The sequence below is a fragment of the Phoca vitulina genome, unplaced genomic scaffold, assembly GCF_004348235.1.
Source record: "Phoca vitulina isolate PV1807 unplaced genomic scaffold, GSC_HSeal_1.0 scaffold6, whole genome shotgun sequence".
In the NCBI taxonomy this organism is placed as follows: Eukaryota; Metazoa; Chordata; class Mammalia; order Carnivora; family Phocidae; genus Phoca; species Phoca vitulina.
In genome coordinates this window covers 17,749,233-17,766,828 of record NW_022589709.1, presented here as the reverse complement: position 1 = coordinate 17,766,828, position 17,596 = coordinate 17,749,233, and positions in this window count along the sequence as shown.

Genomic DNA, 17,596 nt, shown 5'->3' with positions numbered 1-17,596 from the left:
ATGATCTGTCCCATTCTCGAGCTCCCCTCTGAGCTATGTGCTCTTATCTTCCATTTTCTAGAGTATAAGACTAAGGGACATAGAAGGGAAGTGACTGTCTCCAGGCGACACCGAGAGTAGGGACAAGCAAGAACTTGCATCTGGCCTAGGTGACACGGCAAGCCTCTCCGCCCTAACTCAGCTCAGCAGGGGGGGATAGAGAGAGAGGAGGGCGTGCAGCTTGCTCTGGGGCCTGAGCCACTCCCCGCCCTCCGTCCCCCCTCCACCTCCACCTGGGTGGGCTCCCTGGGGCTCAGCAGTCCCCTCTCTGAGTCCAGATCCCTTCCCTGTAACGTAAGACTTGCAATCACAGAGTTATGTTGAGACTTGGCGACAGTGAGTACACAGGGCTTCAAAACAAAGAAGCCACACATTCATGCCTTCATTCAACTCATGTTTATTGTGCTCCAAAGGTAGGCAGGGCCTGGTAACAGTGCTGAGTAAACCCCCAGGGCTTGACCTAATGGGCTTGCAGTCTGGGGAGGGAGCCTCCGTTTCTTCCCCTGGGCACAAGCAGCGCTCCCTGGCAGGGCCCGAGGGTCCAGCAGGGTGCCTTTCAACAAGCCCTTCCTAGCATCCTTCCCATCAGATGCTCACATGCCCGCACATGCGCGCGCACACGTGCACACAGGGAGGTGTTGGGTCTTCCCCTGTGGGGCAGCATCCTTCCACATTACTGAGCAACAGAGGCGGGTATCTGTCACCCTGCGGCAGCTCAGCGTGACAAGCACAGTCCCCTGCCAACAACAGCAGGCACCCCGGGAACACAGCGGTCCTGAGCCTCACCCAGACTTAGGAAGTTGTGCCAAGCAAAACTCTGGGTGTCCAGCGCGGCCCACCTGGAGAGACCAGCCAGCTTAGGGGTTCGCCATCAGGTGGCCATGTCCCGTGTCCTAGCTTGGCTTTCTCATCTGTGAGCCAGGGACAGCGCCAGGCCCTGCACCACGGCGGCGGGGGGCCTGACAGGGGATGTGCAGGGAGAGCACTCAGCAGGGTGCCTGGAGCTGGTGAGCACTGGCGGAAGAGTCCATGCTGACATTCTCATTGCCCACCTTCACGGCTCGGCTCGCAGCTCCTATTCCAAGCTGGGGCTCACCTCTCCTCCTCCATGCCTCATAATAAATGGGCGTTTGCGATGCCCACCCGTAGTGCTGTCCCAAGGACGGAACAGGACAGAGACACCAGTGCCCACCACATAGGCCGGCAGTGCAAGGGAGCAAACCCTGTCCCCCGTGGCCCCCCAGCTCCACCCTTGTGGGTGCTTGGGCCCAAACTTCCTCTCATTCTCCACTCTTTCTCTCCTGCCCCACATCTGGTCAGTCAGCAAATGCAGTGACTCAAACTCCAGCCGGAGCCCTGCTCACCACATACGATGACCCCTGGGCCCCCTCAGCTACCTCCAGGGGACTGGACTTGTCCTGTTAGAATGAGTCAGATCCTGTCTCTCCCCTGAGCTCTCCAGTGGCCCCCATCTCACTTGAAATAAAATCCAAAGTCCTCAGGGCCTCTCTATCTGCCCCGATACCTCCCTGTCCGCTCCCCGCCTCCATCTGGCTCAGGTATTGCTCTCTATTTTTCTTTTATTTCTTTCTTTAAATGGAGATATAATTGATATATTAGATTCAGGTGTACAACATAATGATTCAATATTTGTATTATTGCAAAATGATCACCAGAGTAAGTCTAGTGAACATCTGTTACCATACATAGTTACCATTTTTTATTGTGATGAGGACTTTTAAGATCTATTGTCTTAGCAACTTTCAAATATCTAATACAGCGTTGTTAACTCTAGTCCTCATGCTGTCCATCACATACCCGGGACTTATTCCTTTTGTAACTGGCAGTCTGGAGGTACCAGCCTCTCATCCGCTCTGCAAACACTCTGCCTACACTGTTCTGTCTAGCAAGCCCTCCCCCAGTTAGCCACGCACTGGCTCATCTGCTGGGGCTCCCACAACAAAGCGGCCCCTTCACCATGATGAGTGGGGTGGGTAGGTGGGCAGAGTGGGGAACTGCAAAGCCCTGAGGAAAATGGACTCCACTCAGTCAGAATGCGCGTTCAGGGCACCACGTCCAAGAGGAAATTGAGATCCAAACTTTCGTGAGAAATCGCCTGACCTAAATGTTATCAGTCACATTTGCAGGTCGTTTTTGGTCCTCAAGGCACCACCTATGGTCAGTCACTTCATCCTATAAACACCAGTAAGAGAAAGCAAGAGGCAATATGGGGCAACACTGTTTTTCTTCCCCCCCCCCGCCCCATCCTGCCTCATTCTTTCTTTCAGTTATGGGATGAGTTGTGTCCCCCAAATGTCGTGTATTGTAGTCTTTTTTTTTTTAATGTGTTTTTTTTTTTTAATAAGATTTTATTTATTTATTTGACAGAGAGAGACACAGCGAGAGCAGGAACACAAGCAGGGGGAGTGGGAGAGGGAGAAGCAGGCTCCCCGCGGAGCAGGGAGCCCGATGCGGGGCTCGATCCCAGGACCCTGGGATCATGACCTGAGCCGAAGGCAGACGCTTAACGACTGAGCCACCCAGGCGTCCCTCGTGTATTGTAGTCTTAACCTTTAGTACCTCAGAATGTGACTGTGGAGATGGGGTCTTTAAAGATGCAATTAAGTTAAAACAAGTTTGGGCCCTCATCCAATATGAAGGGTGTCCTTATAAGAAGAAATTACCACACAGACTCACAGAAAGAAGGTCATGTGAAGACAAAGGAAGAAGATGGATATCTATCTCCAAGCCAAGGGGAGAGGTCTCAGAATAAACCAACCCCACTGACACCTTGATGTTGGACTTTCAGCCTCCAGACCTGTGAAGAGATTAATTTCTGTTGTTTGAGCCCCTTTACTCTGTGATACGAGTTATGGCAGCCCCAGCAAACGAATTCATTCTGTCTCTTTTTCTCTCTTTTTCTTCCTCCTCTATCTGGTGGGACTGAAAATGATCAAATTAAAGAGGGAAGAGTGGCCGCAGGGTGAGTTGGTGGCAGATCTGGCTCCAGAAAGGATTTAACGAGCATAGATCCACCACCACACACTTCCCACAGGCCGGGATGGAGGACCTTCCATTTGTGGAGCTTCCTCTCAGGGACGAACATGGCATCTGCTTGGGAACAATGTCTGGAGGTGCAGGGTGAGACCATGAGGGTACGCCCCAGCAACCAACGATGTTTTCTAAATGGATGGCTCCAAGGCAAGGGGAAGGTATGGTGGAGGCTCAGAAGAATGAAGGTGGGAAAGAGAGGAGGGGAGAGACACTATGCTCTGTGTGCTGAGACCTCCCGCCCCCAAATCTCCTCTAAAATTCCACTCAAGCTCACAAAACGGTGTATGGGAATGGATTTCTTAGCGGAACCTGCAAAGGAGCTGTAACCAGGATCAGGTGGAGACAACCCGCCATTAGCTGATGTTGAGATGGGGGAGGGGGGTAAATGTGGGGCTAGAGGCGAGAAGACCTCAATCAGCATCTGGAGCACAACCAATCCCCCCACTAGCCCATGAGTTGGGTGGCTCCTTGTCCCCATGTTACATAGGGGGGAACTGAGGCTGTAAGCGGGCTGAGCCAGCCAAGGCCTTGTAGCCAGCGAGCCGCAGCGCCGGGATTCGGTTCTGGCTCCCATGCACCGCCCTGGCATCGCGGTCGGCGGCGCCCCTAGCCCAGAGTCCGGCTTCCAGAATCCCCAGCAAGCCCCGGCTGGAGCCGCAGCAGGAAAACAAAGGGACGGCTCGCTCGCCGGCTGCAGGGGAGCGGCTCGCCACCAGGGGGAGCGCGCGCTCGCAGCCGCCCCGGGACCGCCTTTGTCCGGCTGAGGCCCCCTTCCCGCACCCCGCTGACGCCGGAGCCCCCGCTCCCCGGCGCCCGCGAGCGACCAGCTACCCGGACAGGCCCCCCGCACGCCGCAGAGCCTGCCCGCCGCGCGGGGGCTCAACCCTGCGTCACCCGGCCCTCCTCCTCTCTGCCTGGCGAATGATTCCATTTCTTGTCATCTTCCAGGGCCTGGCTCAAAGATCTTTCCAGCTTCTCGGCTTTCATGGAGGCTTCATCTTGTGCATACGCAGATCGCAGATCGATGCTCGGTGGCCACGGCCCAGCCCTCCCTCCATCAGCCCCCTCTGGGCCGTGAAAGCATCTCCTGTGTGCAGTGCCGTGCAAATGTAGACCCCCCCCCCCCCTTCCCCGTTCTGTCCAAAGGGAGCCCGGAAGCCAGTCCTTCCTAGAAATCCCCAAGCTGCCTGGCCTCCTGGGCTGGGAGAGCTGCCAGTGCTTCTATCTATCCCTGCGCGGACTGTGTGGGCCCGGGGAAGATCTTTTTATGGATGGAGACCTGTTTGGACCAGGACCACATCTGAGGCATCCCTGTGCCGCCCCTCCCCCCTCCCGCCTCCCGGGCCCAGCTTGGTGGCTGCTGGTCAATCCTTCTGTGGGTTCCCAGGGGAGCCCTGGTACCTGGAGGCGCCCCTCAGATGTCCCCAGCCTCCTGCAGCTGGCCTGGGCTGGGAGTCCTTCACAGACCCAAGGTGAACCCTACGCTGGGGAAGAGGACTTGGCAATCAACAGAGCTGGCATCTCAACCCCGGCAGGCTGTCTCCTTGGCTGCTCCCCTGCCTTCCACACACAGACCCAAAAGTGACGCTCGCTCCCTAGTGAGCTCTCACCCTCTGCTGGAAAATGTCCTTTCTGTGCATTTCCTCCTTTCACCCTCCCACAGCTTGGCAGAGCAGAAAGGCTGCCTTGCCCATTCCACAGAGGAGAAACCTGAGACACAGGGCAGGGGAGGGACTGTGCAAGCCCCGTCTCCGCCCCACAGAGCTGTGCCATCCTCCTGGAACCTGCTGCCGACCCCCTTCCTCCTGGCCTTGACCTCTGATCTCAAGTATTCTCCCCCTCTCTCTTATGCCTCCCCATCCTGTTTCTTCAGAGGGCCCAACACCGGACACTCGGGCTATTCTCCCCTTTCTCATGTGACTATACCTGCCTGTCTCCCCTCTCAGCTCGGAGCTCCAGGTGGTAGGAACGGTGTTGATCTTGTCCGCCGTGGCATTGCCCACACAGAGCACGTTGCCGGACACACACCCAAGGTGTTGAATGAATGACTGGAAATGCAGAACAAGCCGAGGGAGCATGTGACATCATCCCCATCTTCCCCATCATCCCCAGGCCAGGACTGCGGGCTCATCTGGAAAAGAGGGAACACTTCTGATGCGTGTTTTAATAGCAGAAATAGAATGGACTGAAATCGTCGGCTTGGTAAAACGTGTCTCAGTGTGCGAACCACACGAAGACGAGGATGAGGGACGAGGCTTTGGAGTGTCTATGTCACTGTTCCCGTGGGTGCGCGGCAAGCCAAGAACGCAGCTGGAGTTTGACCACGTGGAGCAGAGGGCCAGGCTGAGGGTGCCATGTCCCGGCACTGAGCAGGCTGCCCTGGTCATGGGCCCCCTCCTCCGGTGAATGAGATGATGAAAATAACAATACTAGCTAGAGGCATTAAAGTGAGCCATGGGGACCAGCCAGCCATGACCTTGCTAGCTGCGCATCCGCAGTGGGGAGATCAGGAGGTGTGTGGTGAACTTGGGTTGTCAGTGGAAGGGCTGCCCTGACCGGTGGGTTTAGAGCCCTGAGGGTCCCCTGCAGGCCTGCGGCGACACCCACTTTCACACTGCCCTGTCCGCAGGAGTCTGGATTGCCGCTCCTGTCTGGCTGGCTCCCCCGTGACAGCTAGAGGCATCCAGGGAGGGAGAGGAAGGGGTCAGCCCAGAGAGGGGGACAGCTTGCTTTGGCCTCACCGTGGTGGCGGCAGGGAAAGGACTTCCCCCAGCGCTCTCGATCTGCACCCCAGCTGCCAGGCTGCAAACCGCATCCCGGGGCAGGGCAGGGCAGGGCACCCTGCATGGAGCCGAATCCTGGCAGCCTTGTGTCTCAGTTAAGCCCCAGTCATGTGCCTGGAATTATTTTTCCAAGGTAACTGTCCCGGGCTTGTGCTGTGACTTCTCTGGCTTTCTGTTGACGACGCTGCCCGCCAGGAGGCTGTTGGCGTCAGCGCTGGAAGAGGCTCACAAGCGCCCACAGCTCCGTACTCCTTCGTCCAGCCCTCGGCGCTCACCAGGCGGTGGATGTAAAGACCCCTAAGTTCAAACCTCAAGTCTTCCTCTTACTAGCTGTGTGATGTTGGGGAAACCGCTCGACCTCTCCGGCCACTTTGTATTTGTAAAATGGGGTCAACCACTCACCGCATTTTGCTCAAGTAGCTGAGGAATAATATACAAAATGTGAATGTGTCTGATGCCATCAGGGCAAGCGAGGCACCGAGTCCCTGGCCCCTACTCCAGCACTGTCTCCAGGTCAGAAGGTGGACATGGTGGGGCCCGGTTGTGTGTCCTTTGAATGCTGGATACTGAACTTGGATTTCACCCTGGGAGCCATGGCGGGTTTCAAGGGAAGTACTCAGATTTGCATTTCTGGAAAGGCCCGTGGAGTGTGGATCAGAGGGGTGAGACAGGCCAAGCCAGGACATGTCCAGGAGTCCTGAATAACGGTCCCAAAGATGTCCGCATCCTAATCGTCTGGAACCACGAATGTCACTTGGCATGGTAAAAGGGACTCTGCAGATGGGATTGAGTCAAGGATCTTGAGATGGGGAAATGATCCAGGCAGCCCAGTGTCGTCACGGGGTTCTGTGTGAAAGAGGGGCGGCAGAGAGCTTTGACTAGGCCATGCTGCTGGCTTTGTGGACGGAGAGGGAGCCGCAAGCCAAGGAATGCGTGCAGCCGCTAGCGGCTAGGAAAGGCAAGGAAACCTTCTCTCCGCTGTGGTCTGAATGTGTCCCCCCAAAACTCCTATGTTGAAATCCTAACCCCCAACGCAATGGTATTAGGAGGTGGAGCCTTTGGGAGGTGACCAGGTCCCTCCAGCCTCCCCAGTGGGATTAGTGCCTCTATAAAGGAGACCCCAGAGAGCTTCCCATCCTGTGAGACCCACTTTGTACTTCTGGCCTCCAGATCCATAAAAGAATAAATGTGTGGTGTTTTAAGGCAGTAAATTCATGGAAAGTTTTTACAGCAGGGATAGGAAACTCATGCAGGCCTTCCCCTCTCTGGGCCTCTGTTTCCCCATTGAGACTGTGGACACAGGGAAGCTTTATGCGCAGGCATAAAGAGGAAGCCAGGGCTGAGCAGAAATAAAGCAGGCCTTTCCAAGGAGGCCTGGACTCTATCTGTGCCACCGTGGACGAGGCAGAGTGGGCATCCGAAACTCCGATGCCTGCCCCATCCAGTTCTAGAAGTGGGGAGGTGGGCAGGTGTGAGAGGGACAGTGGGGACTGGCGGGGCCTGTGGGAAAGTACAGAGCAAAGGCACTGACCGTCGGAGGCAGCCCCACCCGTGTTGCCCGGTGAGAATGTGGCCTGATCGCCCAGAAGTCAGGATGATGGATTTTCAGGTGAAATCTCTCAATCCTCTGATATTGCCAACCAATTAGAAAAGAACCAAACACTGAGCCGGCCAAACCAAACACATCTGCAACTCAGCCTGGCCTCCAGCTTGTCATTCAAACTCTGGGCTTTGGCATCAACGTATTGGGGCTGGAATCCTCGGTCTACCACAGCCGGGTCACCTGGGCAACATGCCTGATGGCTCGGAGCCTCAGTTTCCTCATTTGTGAAAAAGGGGTAAGACTGCTTACCTCACTGGGTTGGGGGAAGAATCGATTGTGGAGTGCATGTAGAGGGCAGAGCACAGAATGAGCGTGTTAGGAAGTGATCGCTGTTACTGCTGTTATCATCATTTTACTGCATGTTCGGGGAAGACTTTTTCCATCCTTCTGTGCCCTGTGCTGGTCCTTCCCATGGGAAGGGCCTCTGTGTCAACCACTTCGAGCTTGAGCTCCGGAAAAGAGAGCCCACAGTTGGCTGTGCCCGCGTTTGCACCTCGGGGCACGTGTGAAGTGTGAGCACACGTCACTCAGAGCCTGATGCAGGAGCGGGAGGTGGGGGGGGTCCACAGAGAGCAAGGCCACGTCCACGGAATTCCAACCGCCGCCTTGCCACGTCAGCACCCCCGTCCTGCTCCTTTCTAAAGCAGCCTTCACGAACCTCAGACCGCCATGCCCCCCACACCAGAGTGCGCTGGGGCTTGCAGCCCCAAATCCCCCAAACCCCAAAGAAATTTGGTGAACTCACGGTTTCCCCAAATTCAGCTCTTATGCTACAGCCAGGATCTCCTATCATTTGCATGTGTTTCTTTAAGTTGACTCTCATCTTCTTATACGTATGTAAATCCAGCTCCATCTTAGGAATGTGAGATGTAAAACAATGGTTTTGATGAGCTAATTATTTTTTCCTTATACGTGTCAAGAAAAAGTCTCTGTTACAAATTTAAAAACCCATCAGGGTTATGATGGCCGATCATCCTGCCTGCTCTCACAATGGCCAGGCAGCCCCTTCGGGTTGGTTGAGGTGAAGGGCAGGCAGCCTGATCTCATGATCTCTGCTTCTCCCTGGAAGTCTCTCCCAGCTTTGGTTCCTCTGTCACCGGGACTTGCACACTGAGAGGGAACGGTGAAGAGAGAAGTCAGGCGAAGCTGGGAGTACTCCTTCAGGTGCCATTATCAGCTCTTGACTTTTTAAAATGGATTTTACAGTGTGTTGGAGTAATTCATTCATGCCTCCTGCTTGGAGGATGGTTCCCAGGCCTTGCAGTGAAATTCAATGTGTGAACGAAACATGTGGCTTCTGTGGGACCAAGTCCGAACTGTGGGCATGGCATTCGAGGCTCTTTGCAGCCCTGACTTGCCAGCACTCTCTCCTCCTGATGTGCCGCCCTTGGGTCTTTGTATTCCAGCACTCCCCAGCACCGAGGGGTGCCCTCCTGTGATGTCCATGCTGCAGTCAGTGTTGGGAGAAACCTCTTAGCCTTCATCTGCTAAGCAAACTTCGTTTCAGTCTTCAAAACCCTACTTAGCACCACTTCCTTTGTGAAGTGTCCCCTGATTCATCTGAGTTCAATCTCCCCAGGAGAGTTCCTTACTCTTTCTCTTTTGCCAAATGTCCCAAATCTTTCAGCTTTTTGGCATTTTTTTTTTTTTTTGCCAGCACTGTGGGCTGAGCCCACAACACCTGTCACCCAGCTGATGACAAGAGCCCCCAAACAGGCCTCCCTACATCCCCTTCACACCTCTCACCTCCTCTAATCTGATCTCCCCAGCAATCAGAGTTATCATGGAGAAACCTCGGTCAGAGCATACTGCTCCCCTCTTTAAAATTTTCCAGCAGCTTCCATTTTACACAGAATATAATCCAAGTTCTTATAAAAGCCCCTGAGACCTGGCATGATCTGGTTCCCACCCACCTCTCTGGCCTCTTCCTCATCCTTTCTCCCCCAGCTCACTGGCCCAGTCTTCTTGCCCCAGAGTTTGCAGCTGCTGTTCCCTTCTGGAATGTTCTGTGCCTGCCTGCCTCCCACACATGGGTTCCCACCTACCCTGCCACCCCTCCCCAAACACACACACACACTCTCTTCATCTATCCATCACTCAGGACTCACTGAACAGTCATCCCCTGGGGAAGCCCCCAGTGCTCCCCCTGCATGACTGGGTGGTCTTAAAGAGAAGGGATTACATCACATTGATTTTTGTGTGTCCCCACGCTGGGGACAGGATGAGACCTAGACTATGTGTGCTGGCCATTTCCTGGGGGCAGGATGAGATGTCTCCAAAGTCACTTCCAAGTTGAGGTTAATACCAATGAACTTCACAGAACCTGAGTGTCTTCACTCCCCAGGTGGGAATAATGATACCTACTACAGTGTAAGGATGTAATGAGACAGGACAGCAAATGCGTCTCGACTCCACAGGAGTGTGGACTCCATTAGGACCCTCATGGGTCCCAAGCGTTATACCTTCATGGGCCCCTTATAAAATAATTTTAAAACTTACATTTTATGATGACATTGGTATAAAGATAAATACAATTCCAGCTGGATAGTATTCATTTTTCTCTCCTACTTCAAAATACATTGAAACCTTTTCATGGACCACTAAGAATATCTATTCCCCTCCCTTCCATCACCCTACATTTCATGTTCCTCTTGATCTCCTCCTGCACTGGGTCCCGGGTTCCACCAGGGGCTCTGATGTCAGCATGGGCGATGAGGGGCCAGCCAGGCCAGCTGTAACCTGGTACATAAGTCTGCTCGCTGCTCTGGGGGTTCAGTTGCTCCGTAGGTATTGAACGTCTGCCTTTGCTGGTACAGTTAGATTTGTTGGTGCTAATAACTTCCCTGGTGTCATCCTGTGAGTTCCATAGTGTCCTCTGAAAGCTCTTGTCCACTTAGAACCTTAGAATGTGGCCTTCTTTGGAAATAGGGTTGTTGCACATTTCTTTAGACCTTAAGATGAAATCATCCTGGCTAAATTCAATGATTGGTGTCCTTATAGAAAGAGGACAGGACATGGAGACACAGAGAAAGTGACACGAGGATGAAGGTAGAAATTGAGAATGAGTCTCTAAGCCAAGGAACATCAAGATTGCCAGTAGCACTTACCTGGCAGCTACCGGAAGCCAATGGAGAGGCATGGGCTGGGGTCTCCCTGACGGCCTCCGGAAGGAGCCAACAGCTGTGGAGCTTTTGGCCTCCTCATCAGTGAGAGAACACATTTCTGTGGGTGGCAGTCCCCTGGTCTGTGGTTATTTGTTACAGCAGCGCTAGAACGTGCATGTGCTCTGTTCATCCTCACAGCAGCTCTGCCCATGAGGAAGGCACTCTTACTGTCCTCCAGGTAGACCTCAGGATGGGGGGGGGGGGGGGGCTCAGAAAGTTCCCGCAGCTTGCCCCAGGTGACTCTGTCCTCCCCCAGACCCTGGCTACGGCAGGCCCAGGATGCAGGGACTTGGGTCGTGGGGTCTAGAAGTGGTGGGAGGTGAGGTTGGCAGGTGAGACAAGACACGGCCACTGCAAGGGGAAGCTGCATCCTGCCGCTGTGGACACTGATCACTGGAAGCACCATGGAGCCACCTGGAAAATGCTTACGCGTGACCTTGACTGAAGAAACAATGTGAAAGCAAAACTGTTTCTGCACCGAGATCTCAGCTGTGCAAAAACAGAGCTGCCTGTGGTCCAAGCCTGCAAAATACGCAGCCTTGCACTCTTAGGGCACTGGATTTGTGGGAGACTTTTTTCCATCTATTTTCCCAAATTTTCCTGATGTGGCGTTATGGTGGTGGTGGTTGTGATCTTGATAGGGAAAACACAAGGAGGGATCCTTCCCTGGCTCCTGAAAACTACAAAAACTGGAAAGCTAAGAAAACTGAAGCCCCAGCACACCGCTTCCTCCACCAGCTCTGTGGGTTCTGCTGCCCAAATCCCATCCCCTCCTGGTGTTGGAGCGGCAGGAGCCGCAGGTCTGCTGGAAACCGCCTCCCCAGGCAAGCAGAATCCACTGGGGCTGGCTTGTCAGGCGAAAGACAAAAGCAAGTCTTCATCCCCTGCCCTGATATCAGAGCCCCTGCCAGAGCCCCTGCCAGAGCCCAGGGCCCTGTGCAGGAGTCAGAATGGGAGAAGGATGGCAAGGTGGGTGAGCCACACGGACATCACCTGGGCTCCATGCTGGACGCACCATGTTTGCACAGGCTGTATTTTTCCAGGGTGCCTGTCGCTTGTTAATTAGTATTTCCTTCGACTTGCCAGGAGAGCTCATCTGCAAGGTGTTGGGTGCACGTGGGGCCATCTCATGAGGCGGTAGCTGAACCCTTCGGTGTCAGAGCCCCCAGCTGAGGGATGGGGGTTTTCAAGGCTATGCTGATTCCTTTCAGAGGGCATTCAGGTACATTTATTTCTCTATTCCATCATTCATCTCTGCATATTAACAACCACCTATGGAGCCCCACTGTGGGCCTGACACAGTTCTAGGCCTGCAGAGCAAATGGTGAATAAGATTTGTATGACCTCTGCTCTTGAGGAGCTCACAGACTAATGTGAGTGACAGCCATCTTAATTATCCCACAAACGATGTTTAATTACAAATGTCAAGAAGTAGAGAGAGACATGAGACCCTGTCTGGGGCCCCATAGGTCTGGTTTCTCTGGGAAAGGAAAGTTGGGAGCCGAGAGCTGAGGGGTGAGGTGGTGTTGCATAAAGAGTGGAGGGAGGGAGGTGGCCGTGTGGGAATAGTATCCAGACAGAGGAGCAGCACGTGCACATGCCCTGAGGCAGGAGGGAATATAGCACATGCAAGGAAAACAAAAGCAGTGTAGCTGAGGTGGAGAAAGTGGTAAAAACAGGAGGTCAGAGATGGGGCTCCAGGGAAGAGCAGTAAGGGAGGAAGAATCAGGCCACACAGGGCATGATAGGATTGGCAGGGGTTTTGGTCTCTGGCTTAAAACAGTGGGAAACACTGAAGAAGCTTAAACAGCTGAGTGACACGATCAGATTTGAACCAGACCGGGGATCTGCAATCCAAGCTGGAGTCTCCAGCACAGGCTGTGGCTGGGGGCGAGTCCCGGCGTCATCCCAAGTCAGTTTTCTCCTTTATAAAGTGGGAATCAACAGGGCCACCTTATGGACTTATACCACTTAACTGGGCGTCTGCTTAATGCCATGCCATGTGAGTGTCATCTTCCTCACTATGGATGAGGAAACAGAGGCTCAGAGAGGTGAAGTGACTTGCCCAGGGACACACAGCAGGAAAGTACCAGAGGTTGGTATGAACCCAAGGAGTTTGTCACTACCCCAGACTCTCTCATTGCCTGGCTCTGAAGTGTGGCCGGGGTGAGATGAGGGATAGGAAGTGGGCAGAATGAGGTGTGGAGGTGGTAGCCTCTGCACTGATTCTCTCTGCTCCAAATCCAGCTTCATCAGATGCACAGGGAAAAAGACCATGGGAGTCTCTGTGTTTGTGTCTGTGTGTGTGCGTGTGCATGCATGCACGTGTGTGTCTGTGTGCACGCACGTGTGTTATGTGCGTGCGTGCGTGTGCATGTGTGCCTATGTCTCTGTGTGTGCAGGTACGTGTGTGCATGTGCATGCATGCATGTGTGTGTATGTCTCTGTGTGTGTGTGTGCATGTACGTGGGCGTGCGTGTGTCTGTGTGTGCCTGTGTGTGCGCGCATGTGTGTATGTGTGTGTGTGTGCATGCATGCGTCTCTGTGTATGTGCATGTGTGCATGTGCATGTGTGTGCGTATGTCTGTGTGTGCACGTGTGTGTACAGGTGTGTGCATGCATGTGCACATCTCCGTGTATGTGTGCATGTGCATGCATGTGCATATGTCTGTGTGCGTGCATGTGTGTACGTGCGTGCATGTGTGTCTCTGTGTGTGCACATGTGCGCACACGTATGTTTCTGCACATGTGTGCGCACATGTGTGTGCATGCGTGTCTCTCTGTGTGTGCATGCGCATGTGTGTGTATGTCTCTGTGTGCACATGTGTGTGTGTGCATGCATGTGCATGCATGCGTGTATGTGTGTAGGTTTAGTTATTTTTGGCAGCCAAGGGAACTTAATTAAGAATTGAGTTCACAGCTTTCCCACTGCGAGTTAGCCGGGGGTGCAGGATGGAGAAAGGGAGTAGAAAGCCAGGCAGACTGCAGTGACACCAAAATAATGAAGCGGAACCTGAGGGCTTTCCAGGGAGGAAGGGAGGGGGCACGGATGCTATTTTGGGCCCTGGTCATGCATCACAAACCCAGTGTGCTAACATTCTGGATTCACAGGCAGAATTCTTTCTGAGCCTGAGCTGGAGCAGAGGCAGGCAGGCCGTTGCCCTTGGCGATGGCAGAGACCATGTCATTGGACAGCGGGTGTTGAGACAGGGGCCGTTCCGGAAGGAGCCCTGGACCTGGAGCCTGCCCCCTTCCTCTGGCCACTCCACCTGCCATCTCTCTTCTCATCTGGACCTTTCCCTGCGGCCTCCTGAGCTCTGGACACCATGGGTCCTTGCCGTCTCTTTAGGATTTCAGAAGGTTTCCTGGGACATCCATCCAAGATAGGCAGCTATGCTATGAATCCAGTTTGGATGCGGGTTTTCTTTGGCCTGCACTGAACCTCTCCTGTGAAGAGGAGATTGCGTGTAGAGAGCACAGCTAGGTGCCGGGCCCTGAGCTAAGTGCTGGGGGTGCATTGGGAAGAGGGCAGGGGCCTAGGCAGACTGATGGCAAGCACCAATGGCAGACCGATGGCAAGTATTGCACAACAGTGACATTATTGGATGGTGATAAGAGCCATGCAGGGGTGAGACGGGGAGGGTGGCAACCTTACACTTATTGGATGGTGATAAGAGCCATGCAGGGGTGAGACGGGGAGGGTGATCAGGGAGTCTTCAAGGTTGAGGAGAAAGCCACCAGGGGAAGGAGAGGGAGGCACTTGGCAGAGGGAGGACCTGGTCCCGGGAGACTAGCGAGTGCTCAGCATTCGTGGGACTAGAGCTCAGCACACAAGCAGAGCAGGCCACAGGAGGACTGAGACAGGTAAGATTGGAGGACGGTCATCTTGAAGGTCATGGACTTTGTCATGAGGGCCAGGGGTCCACAAGGTGGAGAGAGTGTGTGGGTGTCAGTAAGACCTCATTGTTATTGATTGGTTGCTGAATTGAACAAGAATGACTCATGGGAGGTGGTCCAAAAACAACTTTATTTTTGTCTCCTGCATTAGTGGGGTAGTGTTTCTCCGGGGTAGGGGTAGTAGAGACAGGCGTAAGCCACTTAAGTCCCCTGATCACAGCTTTAGTTCTGAAAATAACAATGTCTGCTCACCCGTGCACTCACCAGCGCTCTTTCATATCCCACCAAGAGTGGAATCAGGGAGAGGGAGGGGAAGCAGTGGTTTCTACATGACAAGTGGCTTGGCATTCTCTGGCCAGCACAGAGGTTAAAGTTGACTTTTTCTATGGGAGTGCCTCTATGGCTTCTCGGGTGGCTCCTGGGCTGGAACCCTCCTGGCTGTAACTCCTATAAGGTGATGTCTCTCCTTTGGCTGACTGCTCTCTCCTTAGGCCCTGGTTTCTGGACCTTCTCTGCATGCAGTGTTAGCTGCCTCTTTGAGGAGATCGTCTCAGCAGAATGTAAGGCCACTCCCAGATGGTCTTCTCTGCTGCTGGGACCACAACTGGCCTAAGAGAGCACACATGTATTCCTTGGTCTGCTTTGAAAAAAGTCGGTTACTTCATCACCACCACCACCACCCTCATCAACATTACCATCATCATCACCATCATCATCACCACCACCACCATCATCAACATTACCATCATCATCATCACCATCATGATCATCACTACCCTCATCATCAGTATCATCATCATTATCATCACAATCACCATCATATTCATCATCTTCATTCTCTTCTTCTTCATCATCATCATCATCATCATCAACATTGATCTAAACCAGGAGTTGGCAAACATTCTTTTAAAGGACCAGATAGTAGGGGCACCTGGCTGGCTCATTTGGTGGAGTGTGTGACTCTTGATCTCAGGGTTGACTCTTGATGTTTGGGCCTCACGTTGTATGTAGAGATTACATAAAAATAAAATTGTTAAAAAATAAAAAAGGACCAAATAGTAAATATCATAGGATGGGTAGGCCATTTGGGTCTCTATCACAGCTACTCAACTATCTTTGAAGCCCAATTTGAAGCCACAGAGATATATAATGAAAGAGTTGGCTGTGTTCTAATAAAACTTTGAAAAAAAAAATAGGCAGGCTGTAGGTTGCTGATTCTTGACCTAAAGGGAGTTCAGAAATACTATTTCTCCCACGCATGAGAATCAGATAGCCATGCTGTCGTCTATCGCAGGTCACAAATCCACCTTGCTATAGAACCTCAGCCCATGCAAATACTCACACATACGCAAAAGTGGAGAGACTAAAAGTGGAGAGACTAACAGCGATTTCCCTGTACCTATCACTTTTGCTTTGATAATCACTGCCTTTCTGCCATTCCTAAGACTATCTTGGGAGAAAAAACCTAGTGGCAGTGGTGGGAGCTAGGAGACAGCCAACTAGGATGTAAGATTAAAAAGAAAAAAGAGTTCCCAGGAAACATCTTCTCCCTGCTGGAGAAGCTTGTAACTGTCTCTTTAAGTCATTTCAGAGGCTCTGAAGGTTTGAGGTCAGAGAACTCCTAGATCTTCAAACCTTGAGGCAGAGATATTTTCTGACACAGCTGCCCTGGCCTTGTCTGGCTTCCTAGAAGAACTGCAGAGAGCTGCCAGGATGAGTCTTCTTTGTAAGTTAAGCGACTTCGGTGATTCTTGCTGATGGCAGCATCTTGGAGCCATCAAAGGTCTGTGAGTTTGAACACCAGAGCCACCATCTGCGTGACCTTGGGCAGGCACTTTGCTTCTTGAGCTCATTTTCACATGGCACAATGGGTGAATAATACCTGCCTTCAGAGGGAGGCTGCAAGAATTAAGTAAAATAATAAATGTCATGTACCATTTTCTAAGATATTGGTGGATCTGGTGGGGATATAAAAATGAAGCCTCCTTTCTCCTCCATCCCTGCCTTCTGCTGTGTGTTGTTAGAACTTGCTTTTCCATTCTTTGTCAACATCTCTGACAGATGATGGATACTTATGAGTTCCCTTTCCTTGGATCCATCTCAGCCTGTTTTCTTTTGATTTCTCTCCACCATAAAGCCACTAAGTGCCCTCATTTATTCATTCAACAATACACACTGGCATCTCTTTCATGCCCTGTGGCACAGAAGTCTAGTGGACAGGTTCCCTGCCGTCTCAGAGCTTGGGGTCCAGGAAGGCAGTTACACAAGGTCAACTGACTGGGGCCCTCAGATGTCCAAGGTTAGACTGCTTTCGAGGGATTGCTAAGAAGGACAGAATTGGCACCACCAAACCACCCCAAGCCTATCCTACACCTCCCTGGCTATATAAAGTAGAAGATAAGAAAGCAAGGAAGAAGAGATCTTTGGAATTTTGAGCCATCGTCTTTGTACCTCCTGCACTTACTGAGACAGAATCAGGAATCAGAAAGATGGAGATCAACGTGCTACATTATTACTGTAAAAGCTGTGCCAGAGGACTTGGCTTAGGTGTGACAAATGGTTTGTTAAAGCTCCCCTGAGTTGAATTTACTTGCCCAAACTTCAGGCAGAGCTCTGCTAAGATAGCCAAACAAGTAAACCAAAATATTCTCTTCCTGAAGTCAGGCAGATGTGAAGGAGAGAGAGGGGAGAGGTCTGAGCCAGCACCATCTCCCCAACTTTCCAACTGGAGGAGAGAATAAAGGGTGGAGAAAGGGGCCATGAGTTCCCTGGGGATGTCCTTTCACAGAGAAAAAATACAGATTCCTTTTCCGTTCCTACTGATGTTTGGTATGAGGGGGATTCATTGTCATGGCCCAGAGAAAGGCTTATTTCTACAATTGGATTTGTCTGGGAAGTGAGATGGATATGGACTGTGGGAGCATGGGTACTAGAGGATGTTGTGGAGACTGACACTCTATAATGTATGCCTAGGTGTGGGAGGCATTTCTGAATTGACTCCCATGAGTCCCACCTCTTGACAGTCACACTCTGGTGTAATCCCCTCCCATTGAGTG